Here is a 16,004-nt window from a genome sequence, read left to right as displayed (position 1 = left end):
GATGCCAGCAGAAACAGCGTCGCCTCCCTGCAATTAATCAGAGGAGCGATTTGTAAATGAAGACAACCGCTGCTCATCAGCTGGGAAACGCCTCTGCTGCTCCTTTTGCCAGGCGTTAGCTGGTGAGCTGAGAGTGGCAGGCAATTAAAATTGGGTTTCTCTCGTGGGTCTTTTTTCCCCCATTTTCAAACCTTTCGAGTTTAAACCCTTCCCCCGTGTTCCCAGCCCATGTGCTGGGCGATGTTTTGCTGGCGGCTCTGTCTCAGGTCACGCTGAACCTGTCCAATTCCCGCAGAGGAGCCGTTCGGGGTGTGCAAAAACCTCGAGTGGGGCTCGTGTCTCTCTATTCCCCCCTTAATCCCTCTCTGCGTAGCCATGAGTGTGTAGCCACGTGTTTGCCGTATCCGTTACCGGCAACACTTGGGATCAGGCACCCGGTGAACAAAAGAGCTTCATGAAATCTGAGCTCACCTAGTTGCTATGTAATTATTTCCACGCTACCTAAGCGATAGGTGAGGAATTCATTCTCTTGCCAATACGGTTATTGTTCCCAGAAGCCTTGGTGCGGAAAATGCCAAAGCATGGTTGCAATGGACAGAACAGCCTAATTAAGAATAAATCATTAATGATGAGCCCTGTCTTGCTGGTAAGGGGAGGGGTAAGGCCCAGGTTGGCTTCTCCAAATACTCCCCTTGCCTTGCTCTACGCCGGTAGCACTGGGGAGGGACATGGCCCTGGTTTAGCTGCATGCAAAGGTCCCACGCACGCTCCGTGGGCATCCACGCTGGTCCTGCCACCCCAAATCCCTGCTCACCCTTCCTCTGTGCCCCTCTTTCCCCTGCTGCTCCTCTCACCCCAACACAGGGAGCAGAGTCGCTATTAATGCACCGATCGTGTGACATCTATTCAAAACACCCGGCCTTGGCTTTATCATTAAATGCAAATACTGGGGAGTAATTGCTCATGGTAGCAGCAAGGAGAGAAAAATGACAGTGAGCCCAGGAGCAGCTATTAGATGGGAAAGTGGAAAGTGTAAACAGAATATGGACCATTAGCCTGTAGTAACACTGGCCGTTTTTCCCCTCCTAATGCCTGGCACAGCCAGTTGGTGGCTGATCAGGATTTCTCTTGCATTGCTTGGGAAGGAGACAGCAGGGAAGAGGGGCTGCATTGAATCGCTGTGTCCCAGTGCCTGCTGTGCCCCCAGGGGAGCTGGAGGTGGCCACGGGCACCCTGTGCCACTCAGGGTGGCAGCAACTCCTCTTCCCGCTCCATTTCAGAAGGAAAACCCCCTTTTCCTTGTGCCCCGGACCTGCCGGTGGGCAGAGATGGAGGCGAGGTGGGAGCCTCCAGCCTCGTCCCTGGCTTAGCCCCGCTAATCTCTGCTTGTCAGCGCCGCCGAGGCTCTGTCAGCTGCCGGCGAGCGGCGCTGAAATCTGCCTGCTAAATCCGACAGGATAATTAAAATCAGGTAGGGAGATGGATATCAGCTAATTTTTGCGATGCCCTTCCCTCTCCCTCCCTCCCAGTTCACTTTCCATCCCTGCCTCCTCCTCCTCCTCCTCCTCCTCCTCCTCCTCCTCTGAGGAAGCAGATGGGCTCATGGACGATGCTGTGGGTCCTGGGGGGTCTCCCTGTACCCCCCTATCCCCTCCCTGTGCAGTGCAAGGGCCCTTCCAGCCATCTCTGAGGCTCCTCTCCAGCCCTGCCAGGATGCAAGAGGAAATTCTCCAGGGGAAGGACAACACTACAATCAATTAGAGGCATAAAAAAAAGATAATTTTATCAATGGAGAAATCCGAGGCAGGGAGGTGGGATTTTCTGTTCTGGGTAATGGGAGCATCATGTCTCCAATTAAAGTTTGGAGGATTCATCTCGGAGCTGGGGCCCGTCAGAAGCTGACATTTATTAGGCTGTCAAAGTCAATCTCTTTCAAGAGCTGCTTCCCCAAGCACATTGGATTATGTATCATTTCTGCCTTTTCTATTGGGGCACTCTGTTTTGGGTGGTTTTTTTTGGTTTACATCTTGTTTTGTTTCACCTAACAGGAAAGAAACCCAGTAGCACAAACCGATTCGATTTCATGAAAGCTATTTCTGATGAATTATCATTATTGCTCTGCACAGAAACCCGGAGCAAAGATCAGGGCTTCCTCGCACTTGGTGCGGTGCAGACACAAGCAGCAAAGACGCTGGGGTCTTTCCTGGGTAATTGGGGAGCCAGCTGGCTAGCAAGCAAGGGGACACAGTCCGGGAAACTCTGGGCTGTGCTGGGAATGTGGGACATCCCGAAAACAGGGGTATGGAGGGATGCTGCTGGCCCGGCGGCGTCTGCACCGCACCTTGCTCGAAAGGGATGTTGGCATTGCCGGCTTGGGATGCAGGCAAAGCTACAGGCTCCCACCTGGGAGACCTGCCAGCTTCTCGCTCGCCTTCTGGGTGCTCCAGGGATACAAAGAACTATGGGCCGTCGGATGCTGTCGGTTTAATTGATCATGGCAAGGGCTGGCACTGGCGGCAGCGTCTCGTTACCTGCCGTGAGCGGAGCGGATGGGTGACAGGAGACTTTGTTGTACGCACGTCTCCAGCCAGGACTATTTTTTGCTCCCCTCTCAATTCCAGTGGTGGAGGGGAGTTTTCTCTTGATCTCCTTCAATGCATCCAGCAAAGGAGGGGAAAAAAAAGTCTCCTTTCTGTCTGCCTGCCAGTCCGGCATCCCAGCGGGGTGGGCTCTGCTCCCCAGCCAGCGCCGGCGGTGTCAGCCTCCCCGGGGAGAAGCAGCCGGATTGACAGGTCCGTCTTCTTTCATTGCTCGACGCCAGGAAAAGAACTATTTTTATCATCTCCTTTCACTGCTCCCGGCTTCCCCACCTGTGCGAAGGGATGGGAGGGGTATTAAGCAGAGCTTTTATCCTGATCCCGAGATGTGTTTTGAATTCTTGCGCCCAGTTTTGCCCCCATCCCGTCTGCGTGCCCCGTGTGTACGCCGGGGGGCTGTGGCCGTTTTGCCTGGGGATGTCTCGGGGCTTTGCAGCTCTCGGCATGCGCCGTCCCGTATCGATCCCTCCTGCCCCTGTCTGAGTCTCTCTGTCCCAGTCATTTATCAGGCTGGTTTGGAGATGGGAATGTGGTGTCTCTCGCTGAGCCTGACCCTCTTTAGCATCCTTGGGGAGGCTCCGTAGAGTGGAACTGGTGTGCGCAACCACGACGGCTGCATGCGTGGGGGGGCGTATCGTCCCCCAGCAGCAAAACCACATGTACCCCAAGGCATCTCCCAGAGCTGGGTGGAAGCTCCCCCTTGCCTGGGTGCCGGGGAGGAGGGGGGTCCAGGGCTGACCCCCCCCCAGGGGAGCAGGACTCGTGAGTTTTTGCCACCCGCAGCAACCAGCCCTCGCCTGCCGCTGCATCTGAGCCTGGTCAGACGCCCTGTTACTGGAATTCAGCCTCCTCCGAGCTGCCTGGACAGGGTTATTACAGGATATTATACAGACCATTTGCATGGCCACCTTCAGGTCATTTCGATCACTTTAAGCTACTTATCTGCCCATTTTGTTCCCCATAATATTTGCCTAATTCGATTACTCTGCAGCCTCAGCATGCTGCAGTGAAATAATCAGGAGATATTACCCAGAGCAAGTCAACTGGATCCACGTTTCCAGCTGCTTCTCTCCCCAGCCGGCTCACCCGCGGGGCTCTGCGCCCGCCCTTGCTCAGGGACACTGGGGACGGCCCCAGGACCCGTCCCCACCGCTGCTGTGTTCAGTCCAAAGGGCAAGGACTTTCTGTGGCCAAACATTACGGCCTGCCTGTCCCCTGTCTGTCCGTCCCATCACAGCCCTCTGTCCTTCATCCCTATCTCACTGCAAACCAAGCCGTTCCCAGCATGCTGCATCCCAGGACTCGTCCCCTCCTGGTGCTTGGGATTTTGGGCTGGATGAAGCGGCAGCTGGGTTGGCATTTGGAGTGCCCTGGTCGGTGGCAGGGGCTGGCAGGGCAGGACTAGCCTGACCCTGGGTCTACACAGGGGAAAAAGAGCTTTTTGGCCACCACCTTTGGCTCCCCATAACTGCATGGGTGCTTGCCTCTACCCTTGCATCTGTCCAGAAACAGAGCCTGGAAATGCAGCAACATGGGAGGAGAGCCTCGCTGCTCCCAGCCCATCAGCGCAGCCTTTCCCAGAGTCCATTACCTACCCACTAAACACAGAGCTCGTTTGTGTAACGACCTGTTTTGCAGATAATCAGCAGGCTTTGCCCAGGCACCCACCGGCTCCGAGTTGTGGGATCCTGCAAGAGCCACCCTCCAGCGAGGTGCCAGCCAGTGCCTGAGGTGCAGGCACCCATAGGTCTCTCTCTGGAGGATGCTGATGCTTTAATTTCAGGCCAAACAGGAGGTTTTGGGCACCAAAGACCTGGAGCTGAGCAGGAGCTGGGCTGCAAGGAGGGGAGGTGACGCTGCTGCAAAGAGAGTTGCTCCCAACTGGCCCATTGCAATGTTTTTTGGGGCAGGAAAGGGTCAGATGCCCACGTGAGGAGGACCAAGGGCAAGCCAAGGGGAGAGAAGAGGCTGAAGCACGGCGAGGATGGGAGATGGGAGCTGCTGGCCCTCCCCAGCTGAAGTCCCTTGACGCGGCTTGGAGCCGGAGGAGCCAAATCCGCTTCCAGGCTTGTTTCAGCCATGGCAGCTCCGGGGGGAGCCCTGGCAGGGCAATCAATGCCAGGCCCTGAGTTAATTGGCAGGAGCGGCTGCCTAAATGAAGATTCAGTATGCGCAGGAGGAGCTGGGGATCGGCCTGGTTTTGGAGCTGGGCGCATCCAATTTGTGCCTGCTGCAGCCTTGGGAAGCTCAATTAAGCCGCCTCTGGCTTTTCTAATCAAACCCACTCCTGTCTCCCCACGGGGCTGGGAGGGGGGCACGGGCAGCGGGGCCGTGCCTGGGCACTGGCTCCGGCAGCAGGATGGAGATGCCATCGCGGGAGCGTGGCCGGTGCCTCCCCGAGGAGCAAGGGCAGCTCAGCATTTTGCTGAGCCGGTTTGATCCCGGCAAACTCCGTGTGAGAGTTTGTCTGGCTCCTGAAATACCCGGTTCCGTGGCTCCGGGGACCCTCAGCCTCTCTCCCTGTTTTCAACCCTCCTGCACGCCACCCCAGCCCCTTCCCAAGGCAGAAAAGGATGCAGGAGCTCCCCGCTCCCCATCCCGAGGTGGCTGAGCTCAAAGCTTCCCTCCAGCGCATTCACATGGACACGCTTCCACAGCCCTCTGCGGAGAGGTCGGGATGCAAGGCCGAACCTGGGGATGCTCAGCCAGCTCCCGTGCCCACGCCGCGGGGTCTGCAAGCCCCAAAGGAACAGCAGCAGCACATTAGATGTCTTGAAATTCAGCACATCCAGGGAGCTGTCATGGCCATTCGAGCGCCTCCATCCATCCCGGAGACTGATCCTCCTGCTGCCTTGGCAGAGAGGTGCCAGCTCTACCCACCACACGGGCCCGATGGGTGATGGAGGCAGTTTTGCTCCTCAGTGCCATGCTCAGGCATCGGGCAGGGGGATTTGTTTCACTCTCCCAGCCCCCACGAGTGGAGGACAAGCCCCTGAAGAGCCAGGCATCCTGCTACGCCCCATTATCCCGGAGGCTGGAGCGCAACCCCAAAAATTCCCCCAGGTTAATCCTGCCCACTCCAGAGAGGTAGCCGAGCCCTCCGCACACCAGTGCCAGTGCTGCTGGACGTGATTTTCATAAGCTCTGGTTTCAACATCAAGTTTGCATCTGCCTCCCCTCCCCAGCGCTCCCCGCACCGAGCACGAAGGTTTTCCTCTGCGCATCTGCCGGGGCAGACAGCGACACTCAGCTGGAGGCGGCTGCGTTTCCCTGCCTTCACAGCTTATTAGTATTTTGTTATTACTATTTGGCTTATAAATAAAAAATGCATGCTCTCCTTTGCAGAGAGGTATGGGGGTTCCTGGAAGAGAGAGGCTTTTTTTTTTTTTTTTTGATGATGCTTGAAACAGCTTTCCCAAGGGAGGCTCGCTTTGAGCTGGCAGGATCTACTTCTGAGAGAGGGTTTTGATTATTTGGAGTATTATCATTGTTCTTTGCACCCTCTTATCCTGCTTGACGTTCCTCGGAGGAACCAAGGAGTAAATGACAGTGAAACCTGTACTCGGTCTGATTTGCAAACGCCGCGTGCGTCCGTGCCCACGCACATGAGCTCCGGGGTGCAAAGGCATTGCTCTGCTAAAAGGAAAACATTTCTCTGGGGCTTTCTCCAAAAGGGATCCCATGCCCAGTACCTCTGATGATGCTGGGCCAGGGTGCCCTGCTGGGATGGAGATGGGAATGGGCTCCTCGGGCTCTTCCCCAGGGTGGGAGCCTGCAGCTGGAGCTCCTCTGCGCTCGGCCGAGCTCTCCCTTGCTGTGCTGGATCTCCCCAGGGATTACACAGGGATTATTTTCCCCAGCAAACACCCTTGAGAGCAACCCGGAGGACCAGGAGAAGCAGCTCCCAGCAGCCGACCAGCAACATGAGGGATTTGTCCCACCAAGGAAGGGGATGGCTGGGACCAGCCATAGCCCCCGGTGCTCCCTGGGGCCAGCACGCATCTCTCCCGCCTGTGTTTAGGAAGGGATCACCTTCATTAAATGCTGCTCACCCCTCCAGGATCTGGAAAGCCATAACCCATCCTGCGCCGGCCTGGGCAGCATCCAGCACTAACAGTATTTCAAGGAAAGAGAGCGCTGCGTGGGGCTGGGAGAGCTGCCTTCCCCCCGCAGCCCCCCCAGCTCCCACTCGGAGCAGAGGTCCTCATTTCCTTCACCCCGCTGTCCTGGCTTGCAGCTCTGCAAATGTTATTAATGCACATAAAAATATCCGTAATTAAGCTCAGCTTCCAATGCTGAGGAAAATGAAAGCAGTAAATCCCAGGCAGGAGGAGGGCTGGAGCCGTGCTCAGGGTCGCTGCCTTGGGAGCACGGATGCTCACCCCTACCCCTGCCACAGACCCCCCCCCCCCCCCGGGCACGGAGAGCCCCTCGGCAATGTCCCGTGGGGTTCCCTGTCACCCGAAAGCCGCCTGCAGACATCTGGAAGGTGTTTGCATGTGACACATCTTGCTCACGAGGAGCAAAAGCTAGCTGCAGAGAAAAAGTGGCTGCAAGTGCCTCGGCTGGCATGAAAAAGCCTGGAGTGACAGGTAGTGATCAGCCCGGGAAAGGATGCTCCTGACATCAGTCTGGGAGGAGAGCGATGCTATAAATACGCCTGCTGACACAGCAAGCAGGGCTTGGAGTGGAAGAGAGAGACAATAAAAATGATCAAGGGACTTCGGGATATTGCCAGGGACCCGAGGGGCAAGTCATGACAGCAGAGTAGGGGATGGCTTTGGACATCTCCTGCGATGCTTTCCCAGGGATCTGCCCCCTGTGCATGCTCTGACATCTAACACCGGGGTTGCGCTTTCTGCCGCAGCCTGTCCGGCAGCCGGGACACCGATCTGAGCTCTCTCACCTATCCCCTGGCCTGTTTTACAAAGCATGTGGGGTTTCTTCACCATCTTTCCCAGCCTGACAGCCGAGACAGCGTTTGCCATGTGGTGCCAGGCTGCCGGGAAGGTGGGAGGGCTGCCAGACTCTGGTGGGGAGCGAGCATCCGTGTCAGCTTGGGATGGGGATCCTTACCTGGCATCCAGGGACCACTCTGCAGAGGATGCAGAAACATCTGGCACACACCTGCAGCAAAGCCTGTCCTCTCCCAGCCCTCCCAGTCCCCCCGCATCGTCAGCAAAGGACCCTGCATCCCACCCTAATTGCATCCCTGTGACAAGGGGAGCATCCCACAACCTCTGCACCGCTCAGGGCAGACAGAAGGCAAAGCCGCTCCTGAAGAAGACAGCAGCAGCTCCTCGACAGCCCCGTGCCTCCCACCGCCACGGCTTTCCTATTGGAGCAATTTCTCCTTTCCTGCCGCGGGAATCGCAGCAGAGTTGCGCTGCGCCGGCAGTTAGAAATATCCGGTGATGGCAGTGGGCTTGCTGAGATTTCATTGCCCTTTCCACCTGCTGCTTTGATTTTTCCCTCTGTTACCTCTTCCCCCCACCTCAAACAAACCATTTCAGCTCCCCTGCCCTCCCTCGTACCGCAGACAAAGGGAGACATCCCGTGTGCTGTGTCTCTGGTTTTCTCCTTGCCATCCCTTTCGTTGCTTTTGTCCCCACCTCTGCTTCTTTCCCAAGATTTAAATTATCCTAACAGTTCATAAAGCCACCCAACTGCTACTTCAAGCTTCCAGTTCCCAGCTGAACCTTGCAGAGGTTCACCTTGAGTGGAGGGAGGAGCAGGCAATGCTGCTTTAGAAAAGGGTGTGTTTGGGGACAGAGATTGAAGAATACCCTGTTAAATGACACCAGAATCTGGGATTAGGCCTGCAGAGATGCACTGAGCATTGCTTACACTTCAGCAAAGCCATTCTGTCCCCAGAAATCAGGAGACAGGACAGGGAAGAGCTGACATTCCCAAAATTTCAGATGGCTCACAGCACAGAGCACCCTGACCCAGCCGCTCTGCTCCCCTGCCCTCGGCGCTGCCAGGTTGTGGTTCTCAGCAGCTTCACCCGGGTTTTCGGTGGCCAACCCTGAGCTCCAGGCTCCATCTCCAGCCCAGCCGCTGTGTGCCGGACCCTCCTCTGGCAGAAACCAGCAGTGCTCCCCATGCCCCCTTCCCTTCCCTTTCCTACCTATCTTGCCTTGAAGCCTTGGCATCTTTGGAGGACGATGCACGGAGAGGGTCCCCCCAGGGGGAAGGGGGGACGTTGGGGGGATGTGACACCTCCTGGGATGCTGCTTGCAGCACGGGAGGATGGGTTTAGCCGTGCATCACCGTCGCTGCCCGTGCCAACCGCCTGCTTAGTTCACCCTTCGTGCCCGGGTCGATGCGGGACCATCTGCCCGCCTGCCCCTCGGCCAAGAGGATGGGCTGCCAGCGTGCCGGCTGCCAGCACGGTGCTGGGCAGAGGAGGCAAAGGGATCTGTGCCATGCATCGAGGCTGAGCCCAGCCCGGCAGCAGCTCCCTGCATCCCCCAAGGATGCATGGGCACGTGCTGGAGGGACCCCTCGCCCTGCCTGCAGCCAGGACCCCCTCCAGAGCACATTTCTGCTGCCTGCAGTGCGAGCGCGCTGATATATAGGAATTTAATGCTGTTTCCTGACAGGGGCCCCAGTCCTGCTAATCCACTTGAGCAGCGAAGGCATGGGAAGCGTCAGTCAAGGATGCTGTACCCACGCCAGCGCTCCCTGCCCCAGTGCAGACCACAGCAATTACTCATTTAATGTCCAGGGAGTGGATGGAAATCTCATTCCCCTGACCAGGGAGCGCGGGGACAGGAGGGGGCTGCCCAGCCTGGGCTCCTGAGCTTTTAGTGAAACTCGATTTGCTTCATTGCCTGATTAGGGCTGAGTGCGTGACACTGGAACCAGCCCTCATTACCCTGCTTTTCCCTACGTCATTCCCAGAGCAACTGAAAAGCCCCTTTTCTCCTCTTTGCCTTTGCCTCCATCCCCTGTGCCCTTCGTCTGATGGAAATGAAGAGCTGCTTGCACATGGAGGGGTCTGTCACTCTGTCCCAGGAGGGTCCAGGGCTAAAATCCAGAGTGTCCCTGGGCTGATGTGTCCAGTAAATTCACCCTGTGGGGCTCCGATGTGGGAGCCTCAGCTCAGACACTAAGGAGAGAGCAGAGTAAAACAAATATGTTCCTCCACAAAAAATCCCCAACCGCTTCCCTTTCAGCTCGGCGTCTTACTCAGGTGCCGTGGGGTTTTATTTAAATGTCAGCTGTAATTTGGGGCTGTGGAGGATGACGAGTGTGTGAGCATGAAACCTGACAGCTCGGCTCCACGCATCCCAAACGGAGCTGGCTGGGCTGATCATCCCCCCCCAAGTGCCACCAGCTGAATTGCCCATCCCCATTTGGGTTGCTGCAAACTCCGAAAAACTCTTCAAAAGGAGCGGAATGGCTGCAGCATCCCCTGAGCAGACCATGGGGCGTGATGATCCAGCATCACTGACGGCACCTTCCAGCTCCCCAACCCTGGGACACCCTCAGGCACCAGTGGGACTTGTCCCCTGTCCCCAGACACGCTGCCATCCCAGCCTCCCCGATGCAGAGGTTGCATTTTAGGGATAACCCATCTCCGGGCTTGGAAATACCCGGCAGAGCCGAACCTGCACCTTCCCGCTACCCGTGCGCTCGGCGTGGGAAGCGTAGGCAGATCCGCTGCCTGCACGGCAGCTCGCGGCATTGATCGGTGCCGTCAGCGTGCCGGATGGGGCCCCGTGCCGGAGCATTCAATTAGCAGGGAGAATCATGTCCTCCCTGAACTATCACTTTCTTTCTGGCAGGACAGAGCTGGGAACGGGATCGATAAGGCTGACGGCTGTCACCAAGGCACTCTCGTTAGTGAGAGCCACAAAACGAGTCGAGGACGTGGTAGAGGAGGAGCTGCTGGCCGAGCTGGCCGGTGATGTTCTCTGGTCTGGCAGGTTCAGGACCCGGCAACCAGCCCCGTGTTTTATTCAGAGGGGTCAAAGTGTGATTGGTATCGGTTGGGCTCCTTTCATTCAATGCCTCTGCAGGTACTACTTCTTTCCCCCGTGACCCCCGAGACATCAGGCGATGGCAAAGCAGGCAGGGGAAGGGGCTGGTTTCCCCAGCGGAGGTTAAAGAGGGAGAATTAGTTCGGAAAACAGCAGCGAGGGAAAAAATAGCCTTTGCTTTGCGTGTAGCTGTCGGGGTCCATCAGTGTCGGGGTGTTGTAAGGACTCCCGTAGCCGGTGGCTACGAGCTGGCTGCTGTCAGCAGTCCTGCAAATGTGATCCCCAAGGAGACACCCGGAGGGAGCGAAAGTGTGACTGTCTGTGCCAGGGTGAGCCCCGACGGCATCAGCGGATTCAGCTCCTGGCGATCGGCTCTCTGAGGGCACCCTGAAGTGGAAAACCACGGTCAGACGCGGCATTTGAAGGAGGATGGAGATGCAGGGCTTCCCCAGCAGCAGCAAGCGTGCAGCCGGCTGCAGATGAACATTTTGCACAGCGAGGAGCAATGCAGCCTTTCCCCGTGGGTGCCCTGTGCATGGTTTTGCACAAGCAAATTATCTGTGCTTGCAGAAAACGTGCCCACAGTGAATCAGCCCTGCTCCCTCCACAGCTGGGGCTCGGGCAGCCCCTTGCGTGAGTTTCTTCTCCTCTTATTAAAAAAGAATATAAAATAGATGCCCATCTGCAAGGAGGGGAAAACAAATGCGCAAAATCCCGGAGCCTTGGAGGTAAAAGGCGCTGAACAAATGGAGCACACCTGCGGCACCTGGGAAGTTATGTGCCAGCAGTACCTGTGCAGCCCACCCTGCCGTAACTTAGCACTTCTCGCAGCACGGCTGAGTTATGGGACACTTCAGCGCAGGTCCTGGCTCCCATCCCTCACAGCCCCTGCAGAAAACCCTCCAGCGAGTGCGACGGGAGCTGCTGAGCATGGGCTGGGGGTCGCGGGCAGCTCTGGGGTGGGTGGTTGGTGCTGCGCTGCAGGGAATTCGGTTTGCTGCATGGCCTGGGAAGGCAAAGCCCTCACCTGGGAACTTGCAGCCCCAAAGCTCCACAAACTTGAGTTGCAGCTCGGGGACATGATGTGCTGGTCCAGCTCTGCCCCTGGCCTGCAGGAGGACTGGGAGCAGAAGCGAGGTTCTGCCTTCCAGCCATTCCTGGGACCCTGCAAGTCTCAGATGTGCAAAAAAAGCCCATGTGGGACCCAGATTGCTGCAGGTGCCTGAAATACAGCATCTCTTGGAGAGCAGAGCCGGGGTACCAGCGGAGGGGGGAACAGCATCCCTCTGAGAACCTGGGACATCCAGGCAGGGATGTGTCCTCGTCCCCTCGGCTAGGCATCCCCCTGCCTGACTCCTGCCCTGCCTGTGCACCAGCCAAGGGCAGAAAGTCCACACGAAGCCACAGGCCCTGTGTCACCCTCTCGCTGCCCGGGGAGGTGCTCATGCTCTTCTTATAGCTGTCAGGACTAGGAGAAGACAAGGAGTGTTGGGGAGAGTTCTTGAGGCTGGTCCTGCCCCCCATGGATTACACTGTTAAAGCATAATCCATCACTTTAACAACCTTGACTCCCATTAATGTGATAACGCTTTGCAGAATTAAAGTCTAAAGTCAGGAGGGTAAGCAAATCCAACTCATATTAATGGGACTTAAACGGAAGGAGGGGAGAAATCCTCTGCTCGCATTTATCAATTTCTGTGCAGAAACAAAGCCCAGCTGGAGGAAAGCTGTACCCGGCCCCGCAGAGAGGTCTCCTCCCCGCCGCTGCCGAGGGGATGCTCGAGCCGTCGGCAGTGGGATGCCCTGGAAGTGGAAGACTATTTGGGAAGAGGAGCAGCAACCCGTGTCTGCCATCCACCGCCCCTCACTCCAAAGGTGCCCGGCCCCGCTGAAGGCAGCAGAAAACACCAGAGCAACTGGCAGCAGCGCAGGCAGCCGGCACCAGCCCAGCCGCTGTGTTTCTGTAATCGGCTTTGGCGATTAGCGTTGTCATTTCACAAAGGGTCTGAATTTGCCCAGCGCTGTGGCATAATAAAGTTGTTGGTTTTGTTGTGTGGTGGTTTTTTTTTTTTTTTTCCCCAAGCATAAATATTTGCAGGGTTGTATTGGTGCTCACTCGTCTTCCCTGGCACGATGGTCCCTTGCAGGTTTCCCTTGGTGCCAAAGACCTCTGTCTCCCATCCTCCTCCCTCCATGCCTCCCTTCTCCCTCCGACCAAGACCAGCAGCTCATCAATGGCCTCACAGCTTCGCTCCAGACAGAGCCCTCTTTGTGCTGCCAGTGCTGTGGAAGGCAAAGCCCCGCGTGTGCCCCCACAAAGCTGCCGGTGGAAGAGCCGCCTCCGCCATCCCACCCATCTCCTCTTCTCCTAAAGGAGAGTCCAACCTCCCCTGCCCCCAAAACACAGGCTGAGGGGGGAGGCTGGTCTGCGTGATGCTTCCCATGCCGAGCCCCTGATTTAAGGAGCTCCCGGTGACAAGGGCTATAAATCCCCCTGGAATAAATTCTAAACGAAAGGCCAGGTAGCTGGCTGCTCCTGATAACGCTGGAGCGGGGATGCGCCAAAATCAATGTCTTCTGTGGGAGCAGTGCTGGGATTAACCCCGCGGGATGCGATGCTCGTGGCCCCTGCCTGGTCCCTCTGTCGGGTGGCCGTCGTGGCTGTGCTAATAAATGTGCTGCTTTAGCTCAGGTAATTAGACGTGGGTGCTTTCCCATTAGATCCCATGGTCCCCAGCACTGGCTGGGTGCTCAGCCTGAGGATGAGCTGTGGCTGGGTGTCTTAATGTGTTCCCAGAGCCCTTCTGCCCTGCCTGGGGACAGGGACAACGCATGCAGAGTCCTGGAGGGTTTGGGATGGAGTTGGCTGGACATCACCCATGGGTGCAGGCGGGGAGACCTGTCCCGTAGGGCTCCTGCACCACCCGGGGCCAAAGCGGGCTGGGAAGCCCAAAGCTGCCTCTGCTAAAAGCAGCAGCAGCCTCTGGGGTGGGGAGGGGGGCCCTGAGGGTCTCTGATGGCCTCTGGGCACATTAAGGAAACAAAAGGCAGAGAAAATGGGGGTTTGAAGCTGTGCCTCTCTCTCCTGGGAGCAGCTGTGGGGACAAAAGTCCTCAGATGTCACCTTCGGTGGGGACTGAGGAATCCTTCCCCTCCGACACTGCCCAGCCTTGAGCCTGGGAAGGCAAGAGAAGGAGACAGCGGTGAGGCCGAAGAGCGGAGAGAAGAGAGGAGAGCAGATCCCTCTTCTGGCCGAGGAAATCCTTTCCCTCTGCTCGGCTCTCAGTTGGCATTAAAGCGGGTGTTAAAGCAGGTATTTGCCTTCCTGAGGAAGAGACAGAGGTGCCCAGAGAAGGGCTGGAGCTGCTGTTGCTGTTCCTGCTGCTGGGATCCCATCTCCGGCGCAGGTGGGGGATAAGCCCAGGCACAAAGGGGAGAGGGGAGCGGCGGCTTCTTTGTGTCGGGACTGGCACTTTTGGGTAATCTTACTGCAGGAAGACAAGTGTAACACCCCGTGCAAGGAGCCATTCCAAGACCCGACAAAATTAAAGCGATGCCGGGCAGCTAAGGACACTACTTTTCACTGCTGTCTCCATTTAGGCTCTGTGAAAGCACAGTAACATCCTGCTAAGTCAGACTATGTGTTTTGTTGTTTTTTTTTTTAAAGAGAAGGCAAGCCAGGGAGAGCAAAGAGCAGGAAAAGAATAGGACAGGCAAGGATGTTGTTAAATGGGAAGCCTCACTAACGCTTATTGCCCTGATCTGTTGTTTGTCGTCGTCCCCCCCCTTTTCTTTCTGTCTGAATCTTTACTCAAAAAGCAGCGTGATCCTACGTGCTGTTTGCCAAGGCAATGTGCCAGCCAGCTTCTCGAAGCCCCTTGCTCCAGAGAGAAGGCTATATGAACAAGAGGAGGCTCAGTGCCGTGCCCCCCCCGACCCCACGGTGCAGAGCACACGCTGCCTACGGGGCTTAGCAAAACGGGGCTGCTCCCCCCAGCTCCCCTCCTGCTCCCGAGGCCCTTTATTGCACTGAGGCGAACAAAGCGGAGCATCCTCGCCCGTGCTGCTCATGACCTTCATGGGTCCCGGGCCAGGACCCCCCATCGTTGGCTGTTGTAGGGTCCTGACCCCAAGTCAGGGACAGAGAGAGGGGTGAGAGGCTGTGAGGAAGAGGAGGAGGAGGAAGGAGGAGGCTGGGAGAGCTGCACCATGCCTCTGCAGTGAGGACCCTGCCCGATCTCAAGGGCCAGGGAGTTGTAGAGGGGTTGGGGCAGCTGGTGACCCCCTGTTCCCAGCCCTGGGGTGGGGGGACAGAGGGGCTGGGTGCTGGGAAGGGCTGAGCAAAAGTGCTGCTGCCTGGGAAGCGGAGCCGTCTGCGGAGCCTTGGACGTGAATGAATAATTCTCCCGGCTGGATGCGTGTGTGTGCACATGTGCGTGTGCAATTCCTCCCACACACCCCGGCAGTGGGGAGCGCGGAGCAGCCGGTAGGTCCCCCTTTTGGGTGGGCTCCCCTACCTCCCCCCGGTGGCATTTCACCCACCCGGGGACGAGACACCCACCACGTCCCTGTGTCCCTGTGACCCGACGGGTCCCCCCTCTCCCATCCCCATGCTTGGAGCAGAGTGGGGGGCCCGGGGGTGCTCCCAGGCGGTCAGGGGTGAAAAGCTGGGGGGGGAGGGGTGGGGGGGGTGGGTGTCTCGCCTTTGGCTCTGCAGCAGCGGGGGTCCCCCCCGTTGCTCTCAGGTGCATCCACGGAGGAAAGCAAGGCTGGATGGGGAACCGAGGGGGGGTCTGCACACACACAGACCCCCGTGTCCCCCCCTCCCACCCCGGCAGAAGGGCGGTAGAAGGGCGTCCGCGGCTGCGCTGCCCTCCGCGGCTCCCGGGCCCGACGGAGGGGCGGAGAGGCCGGGAAAAACGTGGGGAGGGGGGACACGGGGGGTGGGGGTGTGGGGGGGGACGGACACAGAGGCGGGGAGGGGACGGGCAGCACCGCCGGCTCTGCCCCTTCTCCGCCACCGGGGCTCGGCGGAGCGCAGCCGCGCCTCCCTCCCTGCCCACCCCCCCCTCCCTTCCCCACCCCCCCCACCCCCTACACCCCCCCCCCACCCCTTGCCCTACCACCCCCCCCCCCCCTCCCACCACCACCACCACCCACCCATCCCCAAACCACCGGCCCCGGCAGCCAAAGCCTCGGCACAAACCGCCGGGAGAAGCCGGGCGGAGCGCGGTGCCCGCCGTGAACCCCGGAGCCGCGGAACCCGGGCGGGGATGCGGGAGGAGGAGGAGGAGGAGAACCGCGCTGCCCGGCGCAGCGGCTGAGGAAAACCCGGCTCCGCGCCGGGCGGAGCGGAGAGCATCCCACCCCCCCCCCTCCCCTTCCCCATCCCACCCCCGTTTCTCTTTTACAGCCCACC

Source organism: Accipiter gentilis, chromosome 28 (genome assembly GCF_929443795.1).
Source record: "Accipiter gentilis chromosome 28, bAccGen1.1, whole genome shotgun sequence".
Classification (NCBI taxonomy): domain Eukaryota; kingdom Metazoa; phylum Chordata; class Aves; order Accipitriformes; family Accipitridae; genus Astur; species Astur gentilis.
The sequence above is the reverse complement of the archived record's forward strand: the minus strand, read 5'-3'. Positions refer to the sequence as shown.